A 12,403-nucleotide genomic window follows, 5' to 3' on the forward strand; every position below is an offset into this window, starting at 1 on the left:
AGCACATTGAAGACAAGTTTGGCGAAGTGGATTCCCTGAGCAAGATGCGGTCGGGTTCGTTGCTGATAAAAACTGCTTCAGCTGCCCAATCTGTGGCCCTTCGTGCCTGTACCCATCTTGGCACAATTCCTGTGTCCATTACCCCCCACCAGTCTCTAAATATGGTACAAGGTGTGATTTTTCTCAGGGACCTAATCCTTCAAACTGATGAGGAACTTCGGGACAATCTCGGACGGCGGGGTGTTCACTTAGTTCGGCGTGTTCAGAAGGGTCCTAAAGACAATTGTATTGATACTGGTGCCTTTATCCTGGCCTTTGAAGGGGATACCCTCCCTGAGAAAGTTAAGATTATGGTTTACCGATGTGATGTGAAGCCGTACATCCCACCTCCTATGAGGTGTTTTAAGTGCTTGCGTTTTGGACACACGTCTTCCCGCTGTTCACAGGCACCTCTCTGTGGTGACTGGACGTCCACTCCATGAGGGGAGTCCCTGTGTTCCCTCTCCTGTGTGTGTAAATTGTCATGGTAGTCATTCTCCATGTTCACCAGATTGCCCAGTATATAAGAAGGAAAAGAAGATACAGGAGTATAAGTCCCTCGATCATTTAACCTACACAGAGGCCCGTAAGAAATATACACGACTTCACCCTGTGTCCATGACATCTAGTTATGCCTTGGTTACATCTTCACCCTTCCTTACCCCCATCCCGGACCCCTCTCCTCCCCCCCTCCCCTGCGCCTCCCTCACCTTCTCCTCTGGGCGCTGCTCCCCCTCCCCAGCCGGAGAAGTGTCCCACTCCTTCGGCATCTGCCGGTCAAGGGCGCCTCTCCCAGAATGCTTCTTCCTGGCACCTTCCAGGCCAAAGGTCTGCTGCCGCGCGAAGACCGCGCTCTCTCGCCCCCCAGGTCTCTTTCTGTTCCTTATCTTGCTGCAGCTGGCTCCTTTATGCCACACAGCCCTCCTCGTTCTCAGCCTGAAAAGAAGAAGAAACATAAGTCCCCGGACAAAGAGCCCCCCTCCCTGTTGGTTAGTTCCTCGGCCTCGAATATGGATGGATCTCAGCCGAGGTCAGAAAGATTCCATCTCCCTGGTGGTGTTCCATTCCTTTTTCCACCAAATTTTATGGGAGTTTTGGGATGCTGCTGTTTTTTACACTGATGGCTCTAAATCTGCTGATCATGGTGGGTATGCCTTCACGTCCACTTTTGGAACGGAAAATCATCTGCTGCCACCTACATGTGGGGTGTTTACTGCTGCTATTGACCGGTGTTTTTCACACCATCCCTTGGTCTGTGCCATCCACGACCATCTCGCTGATATTCACCGTGCTGCTTGTTCCATTGACTTCCTTTGGGTGCCTGGCCATGTGGGTATCCCGGGTTATGAGCTTGCTGATCATTTGGCTGGGGGAGCAGTCACTTACCCCCCGTTTTCTGTAACCCCTCCTGCAGCAGATTTACGGCTTCACATCAAATCCCACTTCGCACAATCATAGGCCAATTCTTGGGAGGCTACTCCCCTGTCTAATAAACTTTGTGCGATTAAGGTGACACCAGGCCCGTGGCGTTCTGCCTTTCGCCTCTCTGGAAGGACTCGACCACACTGTGTCGTCTCCGCATTGGCCATACCAGGCTGACCCATGGTTTTCTTTTGCTTGATGAGCCACCCCCACTTTGTGGTTGTGGAGCCTTCCAGTCAGTAGCCCACATTTTGGTTGAATGCCCCCTTCTTTTGGCTCTGCGTGCTAAGTACAGACTCCCCCACACTTTACCTTTGATGCTGGCTGACGATTCCCGGATGGTCTCTCTGGTTCTCGGTTTCCTCCAGGAAAGTGGTTTTTATTCTCAGTTTTAAGGTTTTTAATCTCTCTCTGGTGTTGGGGCAGGGCAGTGTGTGTGTGGGTGTCTCCCACTGTAAGCCATGTTTGGAGATTCCCGATTCACCTCCCTGACCGAGATCCTCTTTTCTTCCCCTTTTACTCTTTTTACCTTTTTTTAAGGATTGGTTTGTCTCCTTTACCTATACGTATTTCTACACTCTAGCGGTTGCACCTTTTAAGTCACAGGTGGTCTTGCCTATGCTGCTTCAGCATAGCGTTGGGTTTGTTCCCTTGCCGACTTCCCTCATTTTGTTTTTTACCATTGACAACATGACTGCCCTTTTACATTTTTACCTTCTTCCCTTTTATTGTTCTGACTTTCCTGAGATGTCCCATTAGCACAATGGACCCTATTTGAAACAAGGGACTGATGACCTTGCTGGTTGGTCCCTTAAACCTCAAACAACCAACCAACCTCCTTTTGTGGATCTGTTAACAGATTAGATTTGTATGCCTTCTGGTATATATTATCAAGCGACAATTGTTGTAAAGATTTGGTACTGTCATAGTTAATGTTTTAGTACTAGTTTGTAAATGTAACATACAATGAAACGTTCCCAATTGTCAATAAACAATCTTGAAACTAGGTGGGTGTGTAGAGGGAGTAAAATAATGCATTTATGAATATTTTTGTGTTTGCCTAGTTTCACTTTTAAGGGATAACACACATACCAAAAGGTAATTTGGTCATTACGTTCAAAGGGAATATCTTCAAAATGATGATATATAAAAAATGTTTCTCATATAAAAATTGATATGTAATTAACATTCTTGAAAGCTGTATAGTTGAATTGTGTAATAATCGGAAATTTTGCAAAGTAGCTCACCAACATTAATTAATTTTGAAAACTGAAAACTTTTATTACAACATAAATTAAAGCAGCTTTCAAGCTACTTACATCCATGTGTAATAAAGCTGGTTTCTGAAGTACCATTTTTGGAAAATTAGCTGTACACAATGTGCTGTCAGAGTATTTTCAACATACCCAATTAAAATATCTTAACATTCATTATTGGTCTAGTTATTTATTTTACTTATATGTGTTTCATGTTTTAAATTGAAAACATGCGAAAAAACGGGCTAACCCTCAAAGGTAACAGCTTAGAGATAAGTGTTGTCATCTGTTGTTGGGTGCAGAAAGTATCAAAATTGGCATTTGTGTCACCCTTAAGTGATATTTAGGGGTAAGACCAGTGTCAATTTTGATAGTTCCTGTACCCAGTAATAGATGGTAACACTTATTTCTAAGTTTTTACATCTGAGGGTTAGCCCGTTTTTCCGCACATGTCTTCAATTGTTGTTTTACGTTTTATGTTATTTTTCTTCCTCTATTTTTGTACCATTTCACATATGTGTATTTCGTTAATTGAAAATAATAAGTAGCACATCATTTTGATACAAAATGGTTGCAATACTGATAATCTGTAAATAAATATTTAAAATAATAATTTCTTACACTTTGCACATAAAATGTATGAGATTTTTTCACATAAAATACCTGATGGAGAACACAATATGAAACAAAATTCAACAGCATTTCAAGTCATCATGGGAGAGTGGGGAGCCATGTGTGGGCTATTTAGGGGTGCGGTAGAGTGGCAGGTGGCAGACGGCTGGGAATGTGTTATTTACGAATAAAGGAGACGACTCACCAAAAGGCAGAAGTGTTGCATCAACAATAGGTATACAAGCAAAATGTACAGATCTTTGCCATATTTCAGCATGAACTTCCTTTTTCAAGATGGACTACCGAGTGCCACATGTACCAGATGACAACACACTAAATTTCAATGGCTGCTTCACAACCTGTGTCATCTAGATCCTCCTCCTCCTCCACCACCACCACCACCACCAGCTTTTCTGAGCTGGGCAGATGGGAGCCATCCTTACAGACATCCTTTGTTCCCGTAACCTCCCTAATCTAAACCTAAGGTAACTTGCTGTCACCCCATGCGTGTGTGCGCGTGTCTGTTCGCATACCATCCCCTGTCCTAGTACCCTCATCCAATTTCTGTCAGCTAGTTGTGTGCTGCTGTCTCATGCTGTAGTAGGTAAAATAGCATGCCCAGCCACCTGCCACCTGCTGCCTCTATCTGCACCCCTAGCTAGTCCACAGGCAGTTCCCCACTTTCCCATGAGCCACTAGACACTTCCCTCAACTGTCTCCCTGCCTCCCTCCATCACTCACCCCATCCCATCCCATCCCATCCCAGTACACTCACCGTGGGCTAGCAAAGCTCTGTACCTTTCATTTGTGTACCTATAGACAATGCAGTGCTTCTGCCTTTTGGTCAGTTGTCTCTTTTATTCCTAAATAATTTGTTACACTTTGACGATGGTGTACAAAAATCCAAAATCACTTTTTATACAAGCAACCTGTTTACACGTGACTGTATTTGGATATGTCCATTATGATTAACCGGGCTGTTATGCCATGGTCGGTTGATGAATTCTGTGTCAATTCCCAACGTTTTGTCCCCGTCTGCAGAGGCCATCTTCAAGGGGGTCTGTAGCTCGATGGAAGGTCCTACACACCCACTGGCTCGCTACGGACTGTGTGTGTGTTGGTGTCTGTTGGGTCTTCCATCGAGCTACAGACCCCCTTGAAGATGTCCTCCGCAGACGGGGTCGAAACGTTGGGAATTGGCACAGAATTCATCAACCGACCACTGCATAACAGCCCGGATAATTATAATGGACATGACATTTCCAGCAGCTAGTTAGTCTATTTGCTAGTGCTTTTTTAGTTTCTCCTACAGCATCCTATATCTTTTGAAATTCCTGTTGATTGTTTACAGTATTATCCACAGAAGTGATCTTACTACTGGTTAATTCTACGGTGTGCTGTACTTTCTGTTCAACGAGCACTTGTTTGTTTGAAATTTCGATGTGTACCTACTTATAACTTTGATTCACATCTTTGAAGTATATCTTAAAGTCTTGATAAACTACTGCATGTATCTCTGATAGTAGATGGTCTGTTAATTCACTAACTTTACTTTCGAAATCTATTATTTTATTGCCCTGTGTTGTAAACTTTGAGATAAGTTTGATCTTAATAGTCTTGTCTACTTTTTTAGTAATGTTTCCCTCCAACATTCTCATATTTCTGCCCATCTTACTGTAGTAGTATCCTCAGTCTTGTTTTTTTTTTATACCTTCCGGCTTGCTTTTAATGATTTCCTCAATCTTGCTATTAACACTGTCCTCCATTAACGCTATTTTTTTAAATTATTTTCCTTTTGGTTACTATTAGTAATATCCTCAAATAAGGTTCTATTATTGTCCATTAAATTTTTATTTTTGTCCATTAATTTCACAAAGTAAGGATACGGATTGGAAATGAAATGTCAGAAGGAAGCAGCATTGGACGAGGTGTTAGACAAGGTTGTTGCCTTTCCCCACTGCTGTTTAACATATACCTTGAAGAGATTATTGCAAAAAGTTTAGATGGGAAAAGAGGAATATGTATTGGTGGAAAGAGAATAGAATGTATAAGATTTGCTGATGGCATGGTATTAGTGGCAGAAAGTGAGCGGACAGTGAATAACATGCTCAAAGATCTGAATGAAGCTTGTGTGGAATATGGGATGCAAATAAACACAGCAAAAACAAAGAGTGTGGTCATCAGTACAAGATGCAGACTGTCCAATATTAAAATAGGACAATCTACCATTAGCCAAGTAAGTCAATTTAAATATATTGGAAGTACAATAACTGAAGACTTGAGATGTCACCAGGAGGTGAAAACTCAAATTGCCATAGCAAAGGAGGCATTCAACAGAAAGAGGAGACTCTTATGTAGCAAATTAGATAAAGGACTAAGGAAAAGGCTCGGCAAATGTTTTGTCTGGAGTGTGGCACTATATGGGACAGAAACATGGACACTGAGGCGAGAGGATGAAAAAAGGTTAGAAGCATTTGAGATGTGGATGTGGAGGAGAATGGAGAGAATAAGCTGGAGGGAAAGAGTGAGTAATAAAAGAGTATTGGAAAGGGTTGGTGAGAGAAGATGTGTGCTGAAGATTGTAAGAGAAAGGAAAAAGAACTGGTTGGGACATTCATTGAGAAGGGAGTGCTGGCTAGTAGATGCTTTGGAAGGATTGGTTTGTGGGAGAAGACTGATAGGAAGAAGGAGATACAAGGTGATAGATGACATAAAGGGAAGAGGAAATTATGCAAACCTGAAGAGGATGGCAGACGACCGGACAGCCTGGAGAACTACCATGTGAAAACCTGCATTTAGTCAGAACACTGATGATGATGATGATGATGATGATGATGATGATGATGATGATGATGATGATGAATTTCACAAATATGTTTTTATAACAAGTTTCTTTGCCTTGATGGTCATTTCGAGAGTTGAGAAGGACATAAAGTTATACTTCATTATAATAACTCACTACTCTGTAGGTAACAATAAAATCAACCCTCTTTATATATCATTGTCTGGTTAGTTACATGCAACTGTTAGGATTAGAAGTAAAGAAAAATGTATACTTCTCAACGGTTATTGTTTTAAACTTACATGTGGGTTAGCTGCAAACTGCCACTGCGTAGCCGATGTGACTTCGACAGGTGCTTAGATGGAGGTCACTGGTGACACAACTGTTGTTGAACCGAGAACAGTGCTGCATGCAGCCTTGAAGTCAACGGCTGTATGATGACCACTGATGCATTATCTACTGGCTGCAATCACGTTGGTTATCTTCCTTGCCAAATCCCCTGTGATCTCTTGGGTGTCACAGACTTCTCTTGTCTTGCTTTGTGCTTTCAGTGCAAGTACTTTGTCTTATGTTGTTGGGTATTTAATATTCTTTTAATAAAATATTCCTTCTGCATGAAAATTGTTTATTCACAATTTTTAATAACGATTGAGTCAATCTCGATAATAATGTTGTCAAAAACTTGAGACAAATTTAAGTGTTCAGTTCCTGAAGCTCTGTTGTTTATTGGTTACTAAGGGCAACATAATAATTCTTTTAACATCTCCTCAGAATTCTTGACATCTTTTGATTGTATTTTATTCAGTAAATGGTGATCTTCTCAGTATCACTGCTTTGTTTCACTGGTCAGTCACCACATATGGCAAAAAAAAAGAAAAATGGTTTATTTTAATTTTTTTATGGTGTACTTCAGCTTCTGTTTGCACTTGGTAAATTTTATTGTGTTGGGTGTTTCAGTTAACTGTTATAAATCTTGCTGATGAATGGTCGCCTTTAGAAATTGTTTTGGTGGTCCAGCTACTCCATCCCACTCCTATGTACGAACTTCTTTTTCTTCTGGACTTCGATACTTACTGGATTACACTGAAATGTTAGGTTACAATGACTGCTTTGAGCTACTAAATAAACTCCAAACTCTCATTTTGCACCTCTTTGTATTTAAAATCTTCGTGTCTCACAAAGACAGATCACAATGGTCCTATTTGAAAATAGTTTAGCCAAACATGAACACATTCTGATACGTAATGTCTGACCCGTAGGCCACACATCTAAGTTCCCTTTAACATAAGTGATTCATCCGTTTTGGGTCCCCGTTGACGTCGCCACCAGCCCTCTTAAGCAGAGCTCTTCATGACAGTTCCAACTGGGTATGCCAAAGCATATGTATAAAAATCTCATACATCAAGTGAATGCTGCGCATCACATGACTGCTTGCCACTGCCCTTGTTATGGCACATGCACCATCTGTAAAAACACAGACCAGGACACACAGTATCTACTTCTTTCTTATACACTGCTTAACAAGTATCTATTATCACCATCATCTTTAGCTGCTATGAATACGTGTAGTGGATCAGAGTATTTAATCAAACATGCTGTTATACTACAAAGTGCACCAAACATACAAAATGCTTATGGAGATTCTTAGCATGCGCGCGAGTACACACACACACACACACACACACACATACACACACACACACACACACAGGTAATGAAGTTCAGTGTAGAACAACGAAAAATGAAAGGTGACCAGTACTTACCTTTCTTATACAAAATTCCAGTTACTAACACACAAAAGTATAAAAGACTTTCCACACTTTTGGAACTGGTTCCTCCTTCCTGCGAGGGCAAGGCTAGAGGGTAGGGATTTGATTGGAAAAGTAGGGAGGGTTCCTAGATTGTGAGGGGCCTACCTGTTGTGAGGACTGTTATGTTTGCTCACTGCTTTCACATCCAACAATGCCTCTTCATTAAGAACAACATATTGCATTTTGTTAACTAAAATGTCTTCAAAGTGATCATAAAAGTATTCTTTGTCAACCTTGTAAACTAGAAATACCTCCCTACCGTCCATAACTCTTCAGTAACCTGTAATAGCCTTGTGATTATCAACTCCTTCTCTATTCACTGAATCAAAACCTTTGGTCATGCTTGTTGCTAAGCTTTAGTGATTGTGCTGGGGGCACAGGATCACCTTGGTTTGGCCTTGTCTGTAGGCCCAAACCGGTGGGTCCCAAATATAGTGTAGACATCCAGGCAAGGAGGGAGTGAGATATCATCGTTTGCTGGTTTGCAGGGAAATGGGGGGGGGGGGGGGGGTATACGTGAGCTGGTCAGTCCAGTGAGCGCGCCAGATCTGGGCCTAAGGGACACCTGGGCAAGGGACGAAGTGGAGACAGGGAAACAACTCAGTCACATCACTGTGACTGCTGTTTTAGGGGCCAGGGTTGTGGAGGGAGTACAGGCCACCTGAAGCTGGCCCCTCAGTGTCAGGTTGGGAAAGGAAAATAGATTCGTCACTGTGGAAGCATAGAATTAGGGGAGGGAGGAGGGGAGGCAGAAAGGGTGAAAGCTCAGGGTAGTGTCATGTCTGTGTAAAGGATGAATGGAAACTGGATCTGATCTCCTACAGTCTGTTACTTGTACTACACCAAAATCATACTCAAACTGTTTGATATAATATTGCAAAAATACACAGAACAAAATTTTATCACAAAATTTCTGGTGTGGCTGTACCCCTCAAGTCCTTAAGAACAAGCCACCTCTGCTCTCAACAGAAGGAATAACAGCCATCTGCAACCTCAAGGTAGACCCTGATTTAACCAACTCCTTTCAGAGAAACTCCTCTACTGTTGTGAAGAATCATAGTGAATACTTACTGCAGTCCAACGCAGTGGCCTCAAGCGTGTTGGTTATTGGAGCATTTACTTATTTTTTGTGGTCAGAGGTTAAATCTCCTTCCATTTGCACACAACTCAGTTTCTAGGCATATTTTACTTTTAGTTAAACTAATGAGACACGTGAAATAATGTAAATAGCTGATAACCCACATTAAAAGTTAGTGTAGCTCAGCAGTTACACAAAGCACATATTGTGGCTACAGGTGACTGGTTGATACCCATATCGCAGGAGCAGCTATACTAATCTGCTAGAAGGTCACCAGCTGTTAATTATTTGGCTTAGGTTACATTTTTCTATAGATGTTGTGAAAACAGTACAAAATTCATATGGAACACTGAGTTGTGAAACTTTCTCTCTCTCTCTCTCTCTCTCTCTCTCTCTCTCTCTCTCTCTCTCTAAACCACTGCTGCAGATTTAATTTTGTAAATGGTGCCTATAGGGCGACATCAGTGAACAATTTTCTTTCAATACCGTGTGAGTACTGAAGCACCATTTTTGTCTCTGCAATGAGGATTATGACAGTTGCATTGGAAATCGTAAAGTTACTATGATTCCACCTATTTGCAAAATTTTGCACGTCCAGCTTGTGCTCATTAAACTTTTTGCTTCATACATGTTAAATTTTCTATTTCTGCTGTTAGTTCCACATTGTGTTCTTTGGGTTGCTTTTGCATTTGTGCAGCTGTACTTTTACTGGAGTCAGTCCCTTCAGGATGGTTTCATATTGAGCTAAGATCATCTACAGAAAATTCCAAATGCACAAAGATACCTTCATTAATTGTAGATGAATTTGTACAAGGACTTCAGCAAAGCTGAGATCATGAGACAACAGGTCTGCTCTTATTGCCTTTCTCATACAATGGGATAACAATAGTAGCCTTCAGGACCTTGGGAAATTTTCCAGTCTTGCAGGTATTATGGATCAGAAGGGTAAAAGTAACAACAACAGTGTCAATTATTTCTTTCGGGATGATCTGTTGAGAGGCCAGACAAACGTGTGGTTCCTGAAGAGGGGCAGCACCCTATTCAGTAGTTGCAGGGGCAACAGTCTGGATGATTAACTGATCTGGCCTTGTAACAATAACCAAAACGGCCTTGCTGTGCTGGTACTGCGAACGGCTGAAAGCAAGGGGAAACTACAGCCATAATTTTTCCTGAGGGCATGCAGCTTTACTGTATGATTAAATGATGATGGCGTCCTCTTGGGTAAAATATTCCGGAGGTAAAATAGTCCCCCATTCGGATCTCCGGGCAGGGACTATTCAAGAGGATGTCGTTGTCAGGAGAAAGAAAACTGGCGTTCTACGAATCAGAGCGTGGAATGTCAGATCCCTTAATCGAGCAGGTAGGTCAGAGAATTTAAAAAGGGAAATGGATAGGTTAAAGTTAGCTATAGTGGGAATTAGTGAAGTTCGGTGGCGGGAGGAACAAGACTTTTGGTCAGGTGAATACAGGGTTATAAATACAAAATCAAATAGGGGTAATGAAGGAGTAGGTTTAAAAATGAATAAAAAAATAGGAGTGCAAGGAAGTTAGTACACACAGCTTAGTGAACGCATTATTGTGGCCAAGATAGACACGAAGCCCACGCCTACTACAGTAGTACAAGTTTATATGCCAACTAGCTCTGCAAATGATGAAATTGATGAAATGTATGATGAGATGAAAGAAATTATTCAGATAGTGAAGGGAGACGAAAATTTAATAGTCATGGGTGACTGGAATTCGGTAGTAGGAAAAGGGAGAGAAGGAAACGTAGTAGGTGAATATGGACTGGGGCAAAGAAATGAAAGAGGAAGCCGCCTGGTAGAATTTTGCACAGAGCACAACTTAATTATAGCTAACAATTGGTTCAAGAATCATAAAAGAAGGCTGTACACATGGAAGAAGCCTGGAGATACTGACAGGTTTCAGATAGATTATATAATGGTAAGACAGAGATTTAGGAACCAGGTTTTAAATTGTAAGACATTTCCAGTGGCAGATGTGGACTCTGACCACAATCTATTGGTTATGAACTGCAGATTAAAATTGAAGAAACTGCAAAAAGGTGGGAATTTAAGGAGATGGGACCTGGATAAACTGACTAAACCAGAGGTTGTACAGAGTTTCAGGGAGAGCACAAGGGAACAATTGACAGCAGTGGGAGAAAGAAGTACAGTAAAAGAAGAATGGGTAGTTCTGAGGGATGCAGTAGTGACGGCAGCAGAGGATCAAGTAGGTAAAAAGATGAGGGCTAATAGAAATCCTTGGGTAACAGAAGAAATATTGAATTTAATTGATGAAAGGTGGAAATATAAAAACGCAGTAAATAAAGTAGGCAAAAAGGAATACAAACGTCTCAAAAATGAGATAGACAGGTAGTGCAAAATGGCTAAGCAGGGATGGCTAGAGGACAAATGTAAGGATGTAGAGGCTTATCTCCCTAGGGGTAAGGTAGATACTGCGTACAGAAAAATTAAAGAGACCTTTGGAGATAAGAGAACCACTTGTATGAACATCAAGAGCTCAGATGGAAACCCAGTTCTAAGCAAAGAAGGTGAAAGCAGAAAGGTGGAAGTAGTACATAGAGGGTCTATACAAGGGCGATGTACTGGAGGACAATATTATGGAAATGGAAGAGGATGTAGATGAAGATAAAATGGGAGATACGATACTGCGTGAAGAGTTTGACAGAGCACTGAAAGATCTGAGTCGAAACAAGGCCCCCGGAGCAGACAACATTCCATTGGAACTACTGACGGCCTTGGGAGAGCCAGTCCTGACAAAACAATACCATCTGGTGAGCAAGATGTATGAGACAGGCGAAATACCCTCGGACTTCAAGAAGAATACAATAATTCAAATCCCAAAGAAAGCAGGTGTTGATAGATGTGAAAAATTACTGAACAATCGGTTTAATAAGTCACAGCTGCAAAATACTAACGCAAATTCTTTACAGACAAATAGAAAAACTAGTAGATGCCGACCTTGGGGAAGATCAGTTTGGATTCCGAGAAATGTTGGAACACGTGAGGCAATACTGTCCCTACGACTTACCTTAGAAGCTAGATTAAGGAAGGGTAGACCTATGTTTCTAGCGTTTGTAGACTTAGAGAAAGCTTTTGACAATGTTGATTGGAATACTCTCTTTCAAATTCTAAACATAGCAGGTGTAAAATATAGGGAGCGAAAGGCTATTTACAATTTGTACAGAAACCAGATGGCAGTTGTAAGAGTCGAGGGACATGAAAGGGAAGCAGTGGTTGGGAAGGGAGTGAGACAGGGTTGTAGCCTATCCCTCATGTTATTCAATCTGTATATTGAGCAAGCAGTGAAGGAAACAAAAGAAAAATTCGGAGTAGGTATTAAAATCCATGGAGAAGAAATAAAAATGTTGAGGTTCGCC

General features: G+C 41.6%; 1 protein-coding gene across 2 annotated transcripts in view; it reads left to right on the forward strand.

Annotated features, from left to right (window-relative positions):
* The window catches only part of LOC126282527 (uncharacterized), a 114,255-nt gene that overhangs the window by 62,579 nt on the left and 39,273 nt on the right, over positions 1-12,403 (forward strand). The window lies entirely within an intron of this gene.

The sequence above is a fragment of the Schistocerca gregaria genome, chromosome 1 (genome assembly GCF_023897955.1).
Source record: "Schistocerca gregaria isolate iqSchGreg1 chromosome 1, iqSchGreg1.2, whole genome shotgun sequence".
Taxonomy (NCBI): domain Eukaryota; kingdom Metazoa; phylum Arthropoda; class Insecta; order Orthoptera; family Acrididae; genus Schistocerca; species Schistocerca gregaria.